The sequence below is a fragment of the Lichenostomus cassidix genome, chromosome 1Aa, assembly GCF_008360975.1.
Source record: "Lichenostomus cassidix isolate B80296 chromosome 1Aa, HeHo_3.0, whole genome shotgun sequence".
Classification (NCBI taxonomy): Eukaryota; Metazoa; Chordata; class Aves; order Passeriformes; family Meliphagidae; genus Lichenostomus; species Lichenostomus cassidix.
The window spans coordinates 27668666-27686644 of record NC_139480.1 but is presented as its reverse complement, the minus strand read 5'-3'; the positions used below and the strand labels follow the sequence as shown (position 1 = coordinate 27686644).

The 17979-nt window shown below is 39.9% G+C and overlaps 1 long non-coding RNA gene across 1 annotated transcript; it reads left to right on the top strand.

The window, feature by feature from the left end:
• Positions 1 to 6680: 6680 nt before the first annotated feature.
• Positions 6681 to 13017, top strand: LOC146443367 (uncharacterized). Its single transcript, XR_014856035.1, has 4 exons — positions 6681 to 6949; positions 7725 to 7965; positions 12451 to 12627; positions 12845 to 13017. It is a non-coding gene; the product is annotated as an uncharacterized LOC146443367 (long non-coding RNA).
• Positions 13018 to 17979: the final 4962 nt, after the last annotated feature.

The window sequence follows — 17979 nt, the reverse complement described above, 5'->3', positions numbered from 1 at the left end:
TTTCCATTGATAAAAAGAGGAATTGGATATAGAGACTATCCAAAATAAATATTTTGCTGGGATCTCAAACGTCTGGATACAATAGAGCAAAGGGATGTTGCTGCACTTGAAATCATTCAGATATAAGTTGAAGTGAGTATTAGTTTTAGTTGAAAATCTGTCAAAAGCAGTTTGCAGCTTTTGTTTCAGAAGTGAAAATGGGCACCTGTTCAGGGATTGCTCTTTTCACTTTATTATTTGTAGGGATTTGCCATTGGTTTTGTTGGGAGCAAGTCTGGGCTTCTTGGTTTCTAGGAGATTTAAAACAGATTTCAATGAGGTATTCAGAAATACCAGCCCATCATGCTCCTGTCTTTTGGGTGGAGGTGGATGGAAAAAGAGCCCTTTGTTCTGTCCCTATCAGAAGCCTTCGCAGGCTTGGGGTGGATTCCTCAGCATGCCCTTGGGACAGGTGTGCAAATGGAAAATCAGCTGTGCATGGTAGGCAGCAGACAGGCTGGGCTGCCCCAAGGATCAGCAGAAGGGAAACTTTTATGCCCCCACTTCATACTGAGGGAGCACAGAGCCATGATTTCTCCCCAAAATGTAATCCCTCCAGTGGGTCTCCTGGCATGGCGCACCTCCCCACTGCTCCCTGACAGGGTTGTGTCCCAAAAGATGAAAGATGTGATGCTCTGTGCTGGCACACCTCCTCCTTTCTGCCCCTTTTGTTCCTACAAAAAGCAGAAAGGGTGTGCAGAAGGAGGAGGTGTATGTGAAGGATTACAGTGAGAAGTCCACGGAATGGCTTACGAGAGGTGTCTCAGCACCATCAAGTCACAAGGAAAATGGTCTGACACAGAGGCATGAGTGAGCTTGTACTGAAGACAACAGAACCATACCTTTGCCTATCCAGTGTCCTCCTCCTACTGCTCTTTCCCAAAAGGAGCAACAGAGGAATTTTTCCCGTCAGAGACTTTTTCTTCTTATCAATAAATTACACTGTCTAGTTGCTGCAATAGCTAGTCTGTGAATAACAGAAGACATATATTTTCATTGGCTCATCTATTTAAGAAAAGAGAATTCCTGTCATCAGTGCTGAGCTGTAAACTAAAATTTGAAGATAAGATACCATCTACTTCTTCTTTCTCCTGTAACTCACACCACTGCTGTGACAGCTATGCAAGGGAATGTTTGTATAGTGTATGTGACAGATACACTAAGACTTGCTGTTTATCTGCTTCTCTCTTCCTATGAATCATTCTCCTTTCTGTACTCTATACCTCCTGAAAAGACCCTCCTGTTTCAATTTTTTTAAATACATGTTTGCAATAAAATCATAACAAAATAATACTTCTGCAATAAAAAGAATTACATTTTTATCTGGAATTTGATTCTTCTGTGCCGGAACCTCGAGCTGAACTTCCTTTTTTCCGTATTTTCTAGATCATGAAAAAGTTTTGCATCTATCAGCTTTCCTTGTTATAGACATTTTTCAGCAATGTCATCCTCCCAACATTTTAAAAAGAGTTTTCTACTTTTAAAAGAGGGTCACACCACTTGCACCTTCTCCACCATTTGCAGTAGTCAACCAAGGGCCTTCTTGGCACCCAACTGAATCTTAAACATGTATTAGTCACACAAAACATGAGTGAGACAGGGATGGCAACCCGTCCACAACCAGAACAAAACCCAGAGAACACTATTCACACACAGAATCCACCATCAGCAGGAAATTCCCCATCATTCTGTGTGTACAGGCACTGCTACCAGAGCACCCTGAAATGCCTGTTGGAGTCATGCGAGCAGAGCAGGGCACAGTGTGAGTGCTGAGGCTGCAGCAGGCTGAGCCAAGAGCTCAGCTCTGGGCAGTGCTGACTGTGCCCCACGCTTTGGCAGTGCTGTCACACAACTCTGTGCCTGTGACCCCAGGCACCACCTGCTCCATCTCTGCCTCTCAAGCTATTGGTGGCCTCCTGGCCAGGCTTCTTGCACAAACAGAGAACTTGAGGAGAAATAAAGAACAGTTTGTAAAGGAAATTATGCAAAAACCCAAGACAAAGAAAATAAATAATGGTTCATGAAAATCTCACACAATCAAGACCAAGGGCAGAGAATTTATCAGGCAGCCCAGGAGAAACACAACTGTGCTTGTAGCAATGCCATCTGCTAGACTGCAGGTCTTGAAAGCTGCCAGAGGAAGGCTATGTACCTAATCAGTCAGCTCCTTCTCCTGGTTCAGTGATTTAATACCATTGCTTTTGGGAACAAAACGTTCTCCTAAGTACCACTGGGCTGTAAGTTACAAGAAAGTCTTGCTGGTATATCTGCCAGAAGTCTGATTTCTAAACACAAGCTGAAGTTACTGGGGAATTTTGCTTAAAGTTAGGCTGAATCTCTTCATAACTGTTTTTGCCTTGCTCACATTCCTCTGCTTCTGCTTTTTGCTCTAATTCTTACAGCTAGAATTGATAAACTGGGGGGAAGAAAACCAGGAGAAACTTTTTCTTCATTTAGGTATACAATATTAATTTAAACCATTTTATCTCTGGGACTGCAATGGTTTTTCACTTGGTCCATGTAATCAATCCACTGATGACTGCACATCTAATTTACTCTGAACCTCCTAAATTTATCTCAGGATAAAAAGGCCAGTTTCTTGTCTTCATAGGTTTTTTGAGCACAGATCCAGTGCTTGGGGTTTGCTTGTAGAGAAATTCCCACAGCCTTCATGAACACCCCTGTATTCTCTGGAAAAGCTTTCTTATGTTTCAGTGAGCTTTGAACAGAGCTCACAAAGTTACTCTTAAAATGACAACCACAGGCCTCAACTGAGACTGACAAATACTGAGTAAGAGACAAGAACTTCCCAAAAGGTTTTGAAATTAAAAACATCAAATAGATGTGGTAGAGAATATGCAAATAAACTGCCCATTGCATAGGTATAAATGTATATATTTTTAAAATTATACTTATTTTATAGATTTGGTTTCCTCTACAAACATGTGGTGGAATGGAAAAAGGAGCCTGTTCTTCCCAGGTCCCAGGTCAGCACTTTATTTACAAAGACATTCTTCTTCATCTATCAGTTGTGAGATAGGTAACAGAGATTAGGTTAAACCCCTAATTATCAAGAATCCAGGAGTAGAAAATGCATGATGCTCAGGAACTGTGAAACAGCAAGGCAGTGTACATCTTGTACACTTTCTTTCATCTGCCATATTTCGTCACATGCTCATGTTCTTTTTTCCTTTCCACGGGTTCTTTCTTAGTGCAAAAACATGACTGCACTCAATTAATGAGCAACAATGCACAATTTTATTTTCTTTCCATTGTTCAGTGCAATACTGCCCAGGTTTCACCTGGGATATAGTTAATTTTCTTTCTAGTAGCTGGCACAGTGCTGTGGTTTTGGATTCATTATGAGAATAATGTTGATAATGCAGTGATGTTGTAGTTGCTGCTGAGTAGAGTTTAGCCCGAGTCAAGGACTTTCCAGTTTCCCATGCTCTGCCAGGGAGGAGTTGCACAAGAAGCTGGGAGGGAGCACGGCTGGGACAGCTGATCCAAACTGGCCAAAGGGATATTCCATACCATAGAATGTCATGCCAAGTACATAAACTGAGGGGAGCTGGCTGGGAAGAACTGATCGCTGCTTGGGGGCAGGCTGAGCATTGTTCATTGCGTAGTGAGTAATTGGATTGCACATCACTTTTTTCTCTTGAGTTTTATTTCTCTCTCTCTCTCTTTGTTCTCTTCCCTTTCACTACTACTACTGCCTATTATTATTATTATTATTATATTTATTGTACGTATTATATTTATTATATGTATTATATTTATTACAATTTTTTATTTTATTTCAATTATTAAACTGTTTTTATCTAATCCGATGGGTTTTATTTTTCCAATCCTGCTCCTGATTCTACTGAGGGTGTGTGTGGGTGAACAAACTGTCTGGAGTTAAACCACAACAACAATCCAAGCTGTCTTTCTTCTCTGCTGATGAAGCTCTGAAGTAAGGGTTATTCACATCCTCAAGAGCTCTTTACAGTGCCTTTCATTGCAGCATGTGTGTGCTTCATCATAATTTGTAACCTAGTTTCACAAAGCTGCTCTGAGACATGGACTTAGTGTTTTTCCCATGTTTCAGGTTTGTAAGTGCAGTGCAGAATTACTAATGTTGAGTTGAACAGCATATGCGTGCTTAGGGCTGCAAGGTCCTTGGATGTTCTCCGGAAGCTTTGGCAGGGAAAGAAGACTTGAGACTTTCATTGGTGAATTATAACCACTTTCTACAGAGAAATTTTGAACTTATCCATAGAAATGTAGTATTTCAAAGGGCTGTCTCTTGATGAAAATTGAATTTTCATTGTGACAGTTAAAGATAAGCTCCTAATATAAAGTTTATCCTTTTGGGAAACTTCATATCATAGCTCTGAATCTTAGAAAAAACTACACTTAAAGTAGAAGAAAATGTGAAGTTCTGAGAAAAGTAGAAGTATATTCTTTATCCCCAAAATGCTGGCATTACAGCTTTAGCTTTTCCAAATATTTCCAAATATTTCCAAGCAATATTATTTGGAAAAATAAAATAAGTTAGATGGAAGTTAGATGGAAAATTGCCTTGCATACAGAGAAAGTTTGGAAGAGCTGTGAGAAACTAAAAATGGGGTATTGCAACAGGAAATGTGCAACCTCAGGAATATGCTACTGGCCTCATTGCAAACTCAGAGGGCATTTAAAACAGAGATGCGAAGGAGTGTACTGTAATGCTGAAAAGAAAGGAAATCACAGTAAGAGCACCAATGAAAATAATGCCTGTCAAAAAAAAAGAATGTTTAACAGATAGTAATCTGAAAGAAGTTGTGTTTATTTCTCTGGTCATTCTTATCCAGACTTGTGGCACCATGCAAATATCCTTTTCTTGTTTTCCACTGCCAGCTTATAGAGAAAAAAAGCTTGCTGGTTATATAAAATAGAAGTTATCAGCAATATTGCTAATTAATGGTGTAGTTGCCAAATATGAAGTTAAACTCAGACAAACATGACCTAATGATACACAAATATGCTTCATCAATCACAGTTAAAAAATTACACAACAGCCAGCATTTTTTTTGGACAAGTAATAGATCCAATAGGCAGTTAGTATAATTAAAGGCTAGTAAGCAGATTAAAATGTTTGGGGGTTTGTAGACTTGTGCCCAGGAAAAAAAGAATAGAAGTGGTTTTTAAAAGCCAGAGCTTGAACTGGTTGCTGTTTAAAAGGGGAAGACTTTAGTGGGAGCCCAAGGATCTACATAGAAATCCAAGTTCAGCAGGAGGTCTCAGGTCTCTGGGCAAAGTCAAGTTGCTTTTGATGTCCTCTTATGGACACAGCTGTTGCTGGTGCTGCTCTTGTTCCCAGCAGCAGTGGCACTGCACTGTGGCACTGCAATGTGGCACTGCAATGTGGCAGCACTGGCATCCCCTGGGTGTCCACCTGGTCTTGTGACATACAGGGCTATTCTTTGTCCCACTGTGACCCGTAAAATTTGAAGCTCTTGTGGAATATTGGTGATGTGGAGAGCCCTGGAGATGTGGAGAGCTGTCTAGGAGATGGGTTTGGCCTTTTCCCTTTGAATGGAGCAGAAGGAAGTAGAGTTCACTTGTTTAATGTATTAAGCGCAGAATTTTTTGAATGATGGATTGCAACAGATGGGAACTGAAGAGTGCAAAGATTAATAGGGAGCTTCAACAGCAACCCCAAATGAAACTGAGTAGGTTATGTTCTTAATCTTAGATGCAAAGATTAAAGACAAGGAAAAAAAATCTTAAATGGGAGAATTCACTTTACTTGTTTAATTAAGTTAAATCAATGTTTTTACAGTTTTGTTTCAAAATGATGAAGTCTCATGATGAAGATGAGCCAAACATTCTTGAATATTCATGCTGCATGCTGATTTCCCACAACCAAGAGAATGGATTGACCACTTTTTTAATGCTGTCAGAAAAACATTTCTCATCTATTTTAGTACAGACTTAGTAAATCAAGGCTACATTTCACTGTAATATTTATTTAAGCAGCAAAAATCTTATTTAAAGACATTGAGAATGAAAGTTCCATCTGTGCTCAGCAATTTATCATTAGACTCACTGGATTCACATACCATCCCAGAAAGATAAGGAATGCAATGAAAAGCTGTTACTTTTAAAAAGGAAAATCAAAATATGAATATGAATTAGATTGCACTGCAGTGATAGAGGTTTTGTCGCTTGAATAATCCAGGCTTGAATAGGTACCCCAAAATAACTATGAACTGAAACATGGCATGTGTAAAGCAAACTTTACAGATGTACCTGTGACAGAAATTGTATTTGCAAATACAACACATGTACACAAACATCTAGAGATCAGTTGCATTCATAATTACCAAATGTTACTCAAAGTATTGTTTGTATTATAAAATTTGTAGCTGGGAAGAAAATATGTGTTGGACCTTATCCACATCTACCACAGCCCAGGAATACTCTAAGTTAGGTTTTGGATGAAGTTGCAGGCACTTTGAGATAAACTGGTACAAAAAAAAAAAATTGAAATCAAAATTTAATTGTCACAAGATTTAAAAAAAAGAAAAAAAAGAGAGAAAAAAAAGAAAAAAGAAAAAGGAAAAAAGAATAAAAGAAAAATAAGTACGCTGGATGAAAAGATTGCCTTGCCCAGTCACTGATATGCAGTCTCATCTTCTCTATACAGGTATCTATGCTTTCAACCAGTGGTCAACTCAACACCACAACAGTCAACAACTGCTGTTCCTGTCCTTCATAATAACTGTCCTGGGAAGCCTCACATCAGGCTTTGCCTTGAAGTAGCCTTAAAGAAATACCCCAGAGATCCCAGTGGAAGTGTTGCACCTTTGTCAGTATGGTTCACACATTGAAATATGTGTAGAAGGTGGAAAAGAAAATCTTAATGGTTTTGTCCCATCTGGTATGTCATGTTCTGAGTGGGCTTAGAGGCAGACACATTACAACATGTAATGCTAGCACTACATGTTATATTTGACAATTTTTATTGGTCCTGAAATTAACCTGGTTTCTGTATCGGTCAGTCATGTGTCTGACTGTCTGATTTTTTGAGAACACATTTTGCTTTATTTTGGAAAATAAAATGAGGCTGTGAAAACCTTGAGGACAAAGATTTGCTCTGTAGATTAAAATTACTGATGGAAATACTTCTATTTGTTAGCCAAAGATAAAATTTAAGCATCCTATTTTGTTATTTCAGACTCCTGCATGAACAACATTTCATTTAGTTTTTTTGTTAGATGAAGAAAGGACATATGTGCAGCAGCATAGTTATTTAGAATGGTTTAAAATTTTATAGGATCATTCCTGCTATTAAATTAGAAATCATTTGACCAAGTATACAATTTTACACATAGTTAAATAATGCTGAGTAAGCAATAAAATTTCCTTCTGTTGCATTTAAGCATTGCGCAAAGTCACATCACACACTTAGATGACACTTTTTCATTCTGCTACAGTGTTGTGCAATGGTTTCCACATTCATACTGGGGACTGAGGGGAGACTGACAGATTGCTTTATCTTCTTCACTTCAGGAAAAGAAAAACTGTTTGATAGTGTACGCAAAGAGAGAGAGGGAGAGAAAGAGGGAAAGAGAGAAATTTGTTTGAAAACCACCAGTGTTATTATGAAATATCAAGTTCTAATCCACATGACTCATAGTAACTACTCTCCCCAGGCTGGCCAGAAGAGAAAGCACATTATAATTATGTGGCTAAGACTGGAATGCTCTGAAAGCCTACGTAGCTCGCCTGTTGGACTCCACTGAAACCCACCAAGGGCAGGAGACCTCCCAACCAAAGACTATACCTAGAGATTACAAGTGGCGAGGCTGTAGTCCAGTGAAAACATGGTGCTACTGGCAAATTGTTTTGCCCTAAAATGATTGCTCTGCTGAATGCTTAAGAAGGGTGACATCAGTAAGTGGTCATCCATGACAACTTTATTCCTTTAGCCATTTCCTATCACTTCAACTGCAAGGAAAAAGGTTTTCTTTCCTTGCATAAAACTCCATTTGGAATGAATACGCAGGGGAAAGCTTTTCTAAAACTAGAGCTCGTGCTCCTTGAGTAAACAAGAAAATTCCTCGAAGGATTTATTCATAGCAAGATTACTGTTATAGCATGGATCTTCAGCAAAATAATTTCCTATTGCATGTGAAAGAATTTGGCCAAATGAGGACAAAACATGAACACAAACTGCTGATTTCACTGGCTGGACTAGATGAGCCTTCCTGATTAATTTCTTGGTGCTTTTGCTCTCTCTTACATGTTAAAATGAAAATACCACCCTATAATGTGTTTCTAAAAATGTCTTCTCCATAAACAAAAGTTGGATTTGAATAGCCACTTCTCAATATACTGCTAGGCCATCTAGACAGTCCTCAAAAGGCAAGGTCAGAAAAAGAAGAAAACAACAAACAACAACAGCAACAACAAAATCTACTATCTTAAATACAGTCTAGAAAAACAGATCCAGAAAATCATGCCCACAGATTTCTGCTTTCTTTTACTCATTCCAACTTTTCCCATTCCTCTTCAATTTTCTCCACAATTATAGTTTTAATGTAGATGTTTGCTTCTTTTCCTATAATTATTTTGTCTTTCCCTATACCAGTCCCTGACTCTCCTTGTTCCAGTCTTCCTATGCCCAGTTCTTCTTTCCAGCTTTCTATCCCTCCCCTTTTTCAACTGTGGCTCCTACATTTAATGTTATTTTCTCTATTCCTCCCTTGCTAGCAAGGAGCCATGAGCTAATGTCTTCTCCTTGCCACAGAAGAAAGGAGAAACAGGAGCACACACAAAAACAGACTCCTGTGGGAAAGAGAGAGAAGACCCACCCAGCTATTGCCTTGTGCTGCTTCCATTCAAGGGCTTGAAGCTTAGAAAATCTTACTTCATTCCTCCCTCACCCCTGTAGGTGGGGAAAAAGGGAGTAAGAGATTCCTCGGGGAGGTTCAGGCCACAAGAACACCAAGAAAAAGAAACATTCCCTTCTCGCAAAAGACGAACAGATGTGCTTTTCCAGGAGCCTTTAGAAATATTGCACAGTCACATCCATTGGAGCAAATCATTCATCAGTTTTCTGTCTATTTTCAAATCACTCCCTTTACGTTAATTCTTCATATTAGATCATTACCTAGCACAGGCAGTCACCAGGAGTTCACCCTGCCTTTGCAAGTCCCAGGTTTCCCAATGAGGAACTCAGGAAAGTTAGAATATCAATCTTAACTTGATTTTAATATCTTTTTTCTTAACTCTTGCAATGATTTGAAAAAGAGCTCTTAGAGAGCTTAGGTGTTTCTAGCACATCAGTTCAAATGCCAAGCCTGCCATTTGTGCTGCTTTTCCCTCTAACTTACAGCTGTTTGGTCTCCTCTGTCAGACCTAGCTGGTGTCCTAATCAACCTGTGATTTACTTTTGGCGCTGGATAAGAATTGTATATTCAGCTTGTGAGATTAATAAGGAATAGTACCAATATAAAACTGGGCAGTTTCATTTCCCTGAAATCACTGAGAATAATTACTCAAGCATAGTTTACACAGATTCATGATTGCTAAGTAATTCTGGGTAATATTATTCTCTTTGTTTTTAATTTTGGGGGTAATACTTGTATTTTTGGTTCATGATTCTTAAGTGAGGTTTCAAAGGGTTAAAGTCATTCTCAATTTACCAGTCTGTTGTCTGAGGCTGAAGAACAAACCTTGCCTTTAAACCAATGCATCTTTTGGCTGGATTTTATTGTAACCAGCATTGGAATGGCACTACTTGATTGCTCTTTTATTTTTTTTCTCTCCCTGAACTCATCAGTACGGAGCTGTTGAAAATAGCTTGATGCTGCTCCTTTGCATCCTGACATTAATCATGGTTAATTAAGTGAGAATAAAGTTTGGGTTAATGCAAACAGGCATTAATTCTTGTCATCTCCCTGCTCTCTGGAGTACACAAATTGGACAAGCAGAGAAAAAATCAAAAATATATCCTGGTAAAAACATTCAAATAACATCAGGATTGGAGGTCTTCTCAGAGATATGTTAAAATGTGTTCCCCATATTTTCCCAATAACTGCATGAAGAAAAATCCCAGTGTCTACTCAGTTAGACAAAGGATTGAGATCTACCTTACAAGCACTAGGATAAAGCTTTTGTATCCTTGCAGCTGAATGTATGCCAGGCAGTGTCAGGCAGAAAATGTGCCAGGATCATTTTTCCAGAGAACCTTATCAGAAACACTGAAATATTTCCTCACGCTGCTCAAACATAGGAAACTAAACCAAATTAGGGATGAAGAACTAGCAATATTTCTTGAGTGGAAAAAACTAGATAGAGAGACAAAGATTTAAGTAAAGAGGTCTCTTTTTTTTTTTTTTTTCTTTTTATTTGGGAAAGAATAATAATTTAAAAACCAAGTTAACAAATCTGAATAAATGTCACTAGGTGAAATGCTGTTATTCCAACCTCTGTTGGCAGTCATCCTGAAATGCTTCTTTCAGCTCAGTGAGACAGTAGTTAGTTACTACCTGTTTATGTATCACTGACAGCTCACTGCCTACACTTAGAGAATGTGCAAGGAAATCTCTTTCTCCAAGGATATGAAATACATAAGGTCTGTGACTACATTCAGCTAAAGCCTTCACAGCTCTGTTTCTAGATGCAAGACCCACATAGTTAGCTCTATCCCTAAATATCTTCCCCATGGCTCCTTCTTCACGTTTTTCATGGCTTCAGTTCATCTCAGCCATTTGCCAGGCCCAAACCAATGCTCTGCTGCTCTTCCTCATCTGCTTACCAGCCCTGCAACACTAGTGCCACTGACACTGCTCCTCTGAAGGTGGCTGCTGCTGCATCCCCATCACAGTCTCACATTTCTCCCCATCCCACGGAGCTGTTCTCACTCACAGCACCCCTGCAGCACTTCTGCCTGCTGCAGAAGTTTTATGGCCTACAGGACTGGCTCCTTCCAAAAGGAGAAGGCACTAGAAGGTAGATTGGATTTTCCTTCTTTTACAGTAAAGAAAGTGGAAAGTTTATTTGTAGTAAAAAGACATACTCAATTCTTGAACTGTCCCATCATCTCCGATAGTTCCCCAACAGATTCTTGGAAAGAGCTCCTGTCTGTCGTTGGCCACTTCTACTCAGAAACTGCAACTGCTTTCCAGGTTTGATGTGGAAGCTGCACCTCTCACACCTGCCAGGGCCCCTGGGCAGCACATTTATCCCCTCAGTCTCCGAGAAGGAGCAGAAGGACAGGGCATGTCCAGGGAAGCTCTGAGCACCCACCCTGGGGTGCACTCCTGGGGCTCTCCAAGAGCATCCCAGCACTTCCACTAAGCCAGATGAGACTCCCTGCACCTTCACTGCCAGGTGGCCTGTCCTGGAGTCCCCACCCTGGGGGTGCATTTGTTTTCACACTGAATAACAGCAGATAAGCAGGAGCAGAGTGCCAGTTAGTGTCTGTTGTGTAGGTTGATTAATTACTTGTGTTGGAAGAAAAGTGCCTTCAAAGTCGAGTTATGGAAGGATGTTTGCAACAAAGAAAATGTGTGTATAGCATCTCATTGCAAAAATTTTAATAAATCTTTTAATTTGGGCACTCTTTTGCATACCATGCTGTACACATAAGCGTTGGCAGGTATAAAAGCAGGTTTCTGTTGCAGTCACAGGAAAAGAACCTGAATTATTTACAAGGGGAAATTTTTTCAGTCTGGGAATCACAGTCAAATGAAGAAAATTAAAAATCTTGACTGCTGCACAGTGCAAAAGCTATGAACATAATATCTCCCATCCCAATTTTTTTATGTGGCTAAAGGATGGCTATATTCAGCACAAAAGTAATTCACATACAAGTGGATGCAGGGGAACCTGCTTTTCCCTGTTTTGGCTCTTTATGCATTAATGTATGGTAAATACACAATTCAACACAGAAACTAAACTTAGCCTTTGAATCGTTTATCATGGGTTAATTTTTTCAGGATTCTGCTGCTTCTAGGCAACATTAGTACCCTTCTGTTATCTTCATTTTTGAGTTCACAGCATCACAAACCCGCTGGGTTTTTTCAACAACTTAGCCATTTCTCTCATTGCTGCATACAGCACATGTAACTAATAGCAATGTGGAAGGGTAATAGGAATAGGGAAGCCAGACAGAAAGCATGCTTTTTTGTAGGTACATATATTCAACTATTACATAATATGGATACATAAATAGCTATGCTCTTCACCTATGTCAACTCATAAAACTCTTGTTTTTAAGATTCTTTAGTGTATTGTGACAAAGAAATAGTAATGCATTCTCGTGCTCATATTACAGTGACACGTATGGAAAAGACAGACTTTATATTCTTTCTGTAAAAAAAATTGTCATTAAGATAAGTCTTTTCTGTTTATTGGTGTTCACTCCTCCAGCAAGAGCTTTTGTTAGAAAAATTGCCTTGACCCTCCCATGCCATCCCAGAATGAGGACCTGAGCTCTGCTGCACCTTTGGATGAAAAAAGATGTGCAGTTGTCTCAGCTTTCAGAGCTGGATTGGACAGAGAATCCAGTGGACACATTTAGATTCATGTGCTACAGCCTTTCTCAAGGTAAGCCACTAGCAGAAAAGGAATTTGTTTCCCCATTTCTAATACTGTACAGCAGCTCTGCAGTTGCTTTTGTTAATCTTTCCTCTAGCAGAGGAACTGAGTCCTTGAAGAAGTCAAAAGCTGTCAAACATCAGCCTCCACTGAACCACTGAGTGGGGAGAAAACTACTGCAGAAGGAGAAAATACAGCTCATTTTGGTTTCTGTTTTACCTTCCAGACACTAAACCTGAGACAGAGATCACAACACTGGCTGTACCCCTTGAAAAACTTGATTAAGAAGTGGACAAATTATGCCAAGGAGATCCTCCAAGAATTATTTCCATAAAGGCAATACCATCTCACCTGGTAAAAACTACTTTTCATCTGTTAAAAGTCAAAGGAGGAATTTAAGAAAGACAGAATTAAAATTTGCATAATTTCCTTCCTTGTGTTGTCTCATATCCACTTTTAGCCAAGATCATTAGTGCTTATGAGGAGGTTTTGCTTTAAAAATATTACAAAAAATAAATTATGACTGCTAGCTGTTAAATAAAGAGGCAACACTTGGGAGCAATCTGGATTGCTTGATAAGCTGTGTTCATCTGAACCATATGCACTTGAATACAGTTAACATAATGTCATTAACCTTGACATAGAAATGTAGGTTACTGTTACAGAAGGGTGATTGCATTTTGGAAATCAATAACTACATTAAGGACTTAAGGGTCATCATTACCAGGGAGCTAATCATGCTTTCCTAATGCAAGGCCGATCCTGATTTCACCACTGCATTTTTGCAGAATGTGAAATTAACTCTTTCAGTTACTAAGGTCTAGCTAAATAAGTAGAAACTTCCAAGTGGAAGAATGGTGAGAAAGTTTACAAATATTATATTTCTTAAAAAAATAATAATTTTAATAGTCAACTGCCTTTGTCTGGCCTTCCAGAATCATGCAATCATGTCAGAATTGCAACTTGCATTAAAAAGTAAACAACTCTCCACCACATAATGCTGCCTCTCTGCCTATTCCTGATTGCTAGGGAAAAAAAAATCTGAAAACATAAACCTTGTTTTATTTCATTAAATTTCATCATGCTTGGACCTGCCATGCTGTCTATACAACAAATAGAGCTAACAGAACGTTTTTGATTTTAGAAAATAGAACAAAAAGGACCAGCTAAAATTAAGACACTTTCTAATACAAAGATGCAATTTTGTTACCAAGGGAGTTTCAGTCTTCAGTCTGCACTTGAAAAATGAAGACTAGCGGAGCAAACAGGCTGAAGGGGTTTGGCTTATGTATGTCTGTAGATGTGAATAAACTGGGATAGTCCCACCTAACTCTAAAGTTTTGGAGCTGTCCATGCTTGGTTTCTTGGCTCCAGTCAGTAGGATAGCAGAAGCTGATCATCTGTGTTATCTGGTAATGAGTCAGCATTGCCAGCTGTCAGCTATAGCTGTGTATCTCCCAAATCTTGTAACCTGAAAGGTTTTTTTGTGCACCAAACCACGACAGCCAGCTGCTGCTCCTAAAACACAGAGGTCAAGGCCTGTGGGGGGACCAACAAAAACAGACATATTTGATGCCAGAGCTGCTGAACTATTTCTTTGTGCTGAACCAAGCCCATAAATACCCACAGCACAGTTCTGGCATGGAATGGGAGTTGCTTACAGCAATTTTATTCCTTCTAAGGAAAAACTTGGGCAACCAGTGTGGACTCTTCCCTGCTGGCGTTGCTTTCTTTCCAAGTCATAGCCTTGCAGCTGGTGATGTGCTCTGGCTCTTCCTGGACATCACAGCTCCTCTCTGCAGTCTCCCCTGGGGTCACCAGGCCACCTTCACACCTCTTTCCTCAAGCAACAGTTGACCTCTAACCCTGTGATCCAAAAAGATGAGTTCAGGGGGCCCAGCATCTGGCCCACCACACTTTTTCCCTAAAGGAAGACATTTCCTGTATTTCATATCTTCTTCTGGTCCTTCTAGAGGTTGTCTAGGTGGGTAACTAGAGCCTACTGCTTCCTCATGCCTCCAAAACAATTTGACTTTTCCTTTGGCTTTTTCACCAGAGAAGGCTTACAGCATTCCTGGCATCCCTCAGCTTTGACCAAAAGGCCTTTTCTGCCCAGCGGTCCTTACCAGTACTCTTCTGCCTTTTACTGTCTGTTTCTGTGCCAGGATACCTTGCAGGAATGGGGCTTATATGAGGATATAATCGCTTGGGAAAGGAATGTAATTAAAAGCAACATATAAAGCAGTTTAAAAAAAATCTTCTGAGGACACTCAGCTGGCACAGTGAGAATCTTGCTGAGAATATTTAATTGTTTGCATTATTAAGTGCAGACAGGTTGGTTTTAATTCAAAACAAACACAGCAATTAAATAAAAAAAACTTATGTCAGTACAGCATTATAACTACAGAGCTAAAAAAATGAAAACGTAGGAAACACAAACATTCAGGCTTTCAAAAAATGAGGAAGACTTACTGGATTAACCAGATAATTTTAAAAAAACCAAACAAAAACAGTCCTAAAGTTTTATATCAACTGCACTATAAGGAACTGGATGAAACACTGTTGCAGCTGCCTTTATCATTAATATTTTTTAATTCCTGTTTTTCCAGTTAAATATGCAGCAGAATATATTGCATCTGATGATATCAAGTGGATGTCATAAGAAACACTTGACAGATGAATTTGCATTAATTTATTACATTTTCTTTCCTATACATCCTGTCTTACCATTTAATTTTTTAAGTCTTAGCACACTGGCATATTAATTTAGGTTTTTCTTTTCTTTTCAGTGAATATATGGACTTGTTTTAATGTTTGATAGAAATATTTGATAAAAATACTGTCAAATATCAGATAGACTTCTGTGAGGTAATGCCCAAATTGCTAAGAAAATGTCAAAGCTAATTTTTTTTTTACTAACTGAGAAGAAAATCCAGACTATATCTCAAAGACACTACATAGCTTTATCTAGTATGTCTCTTCTGTGGATGTTAACAAATTAACTGATTCTTACCTGAGAGAACTAGGAATCATTTAGACCTATTTGAGAAATGGGAAACCCAAGTGAGGAGATTGTTGGGCTACCACAAATCCAAAGAAGAAAACTGTTTCAGTATTAGTATGAGGTATTAGGAGCTCTGTATTTCTCACCACCTGATCAAACCTATAGACAGAATGATGCCATCTACTTCAAAGAAAATAATATCTTATTCTCAGGAATGGAGTATCATTATAAGGTGTATTATTCCCCAAACTGACCAATTCCTCTTTTGGAACCCTTTCCTGAGCTCCTGTATTTATTTCCATTATATCCTTAGTGCATTCAGACACTGCCGAAGTCAAGTCTCAGCACGTATCAATTTTTCTCTTGTGTCAAAGCTAGGCTGGAGAGGAGGGAATGGAGGGTGCTTGGATGACAGTGTTGACACTTGAGCTGCTGTGGAGAATCACAAACATGATGCTCTAATATGTAATGCCTGCTGACAGGTTAGAAATCAAAGCTCATTAGCACAGAGGGAAGATGAGTATTTTAGTGCCTCTGGATTCCATCCATTGCAATTAACACCACACACAGCATATTGTTCACCTAAAGTCATAAATCACAGTAAAAAGTGTCATATTATACACAGATCCTGAAACCACAATAAAGAAAATGAGGCATGGCTTAGAAAAACTAGAGAATATCACATCTTTTTCATATGAACAATTGTAAACTAAACCTAGTGCTGAAAATATTTTAAAACCTTGTAAGATAGATGGTCCTCTAAATAGGTCTGGAGGTCTCCATTGCTGTACTGCCTGAGGGTCCAACCCTACCAGGGCAAATAAGCAAGAGTAAGGCAATGGCACTCCTGAAGGGAATATATGAACTTGTGTACTTTAGTCTGTATGGAACTTGACATAATTTTTGGTAGGACTCTTACTGAATTTTTTACAGGGAAAATTAGTGACTCTCAAGTTCAAAAGACATCAGAGACAAATCTGAATCAGAATGTGACACCCAGGTGCAGATTATTTAAATCAGTGATTATTTCTGAGTATTTCTATTTCCAGGTGAGTTGGACCCCAAGATAGGAAGTTGTTGGATTCTTGTTACAGTTTAAACTGATCACCAAATCCACAGTGTTCAATTTTTTATTTTAACCACTTGATGCACTGCAGGAGATGGCAGACCTCTTTACAGGTTCTGTACCCTCTCTGACATCTTTCCATGCAGATTAGCACTTAATTCGTCTCCCTTCCTGTTTAGGGCATCAGGCACACACACCAACCAGCTGAGAGAGGGCTTTGAATTGAGACAGAAAAGTGTTGGACAGGGAAAGCGTAGCTGTGATATACTTTTCAGCCTGAATGCTGAAGCATGTGTTTTCAGAGAGCATCAGTGCAGTGGTGCACGGCACAGCTGGTGCAGTGCCTGTGACAGCACAGGGGATGCACAGGGAACCCTGATGGCCAGCACTCTGCTCAAACATGCAAAGGATGCTCAGGCAGCACCCTTGACCTGCAACCTCCTCCTGCTCAGCCACATCCCAAAGTCCCCATGCTGGCCCTGCAGCAGATAATATTCTGAAAAACATTTCTTCTGCTGACTGGGTGCATTGCTCCACGCTTGCTTCTCCCTTCTGCCTCAGCTGAGAGAAAAGCAGGATGGTGCATAACCCCACAAATTCCACATAAGCTACATCACCCTCCCCAAAAATGTTTCTGCTAGCCCATCTGCAAGCAGAGATCAGAAACCATTCAGTGGTCATCCCAGGGCAGCATTGGTTTTCCTGAGGAACAAACAGACCTAATGACCACCTCTCTTTGTCAGATTCACCTTTGTCCTGGCCTGGCCTCTCTATCCAACCCGATCTGGGTGAATCTGCGTCTCAGGAGAGATTGTGCAGCTGTGCAGCTCTGCAGGGACTCTCTGGTTACATGGAAAATTTCTCAATAATCTGGGTTTGGCTGGGTGTGGAGGAGAGCACAGGTGTCTCTTGGGGAGCTCCTTGCCGTAGTAGGAAACAGGCACTGGCCATATATGAAGAGTGGCTCTTTCCCCTGTCTAATTAACATTTCATGCTGTGGACCAGGAGAAGTGGGCTCTTGCTGCCTGTTCCTTCATGTGCAGCTCCTACAGAAAGGAGCCATCTGGGTGCCTGGCTGCTCCTTGGTGGTGGAAGGAGATTCCTCTGAGAGGAGTCCCACTGCCTGCCCCTTGGCTGGGGGGTGGCTAAGGGACAGCAGTTTCACTCCACCCTGCCCTGGAACCCTACTTATGGGATCAGGCTGCTTATTGCTTGATTTTCCTGCCCTGTGGCTTTTATGTTCCTGTCAGCAGGGGCTGGGGTCTGACAGGAGCATGGGAACAGTTCCTCT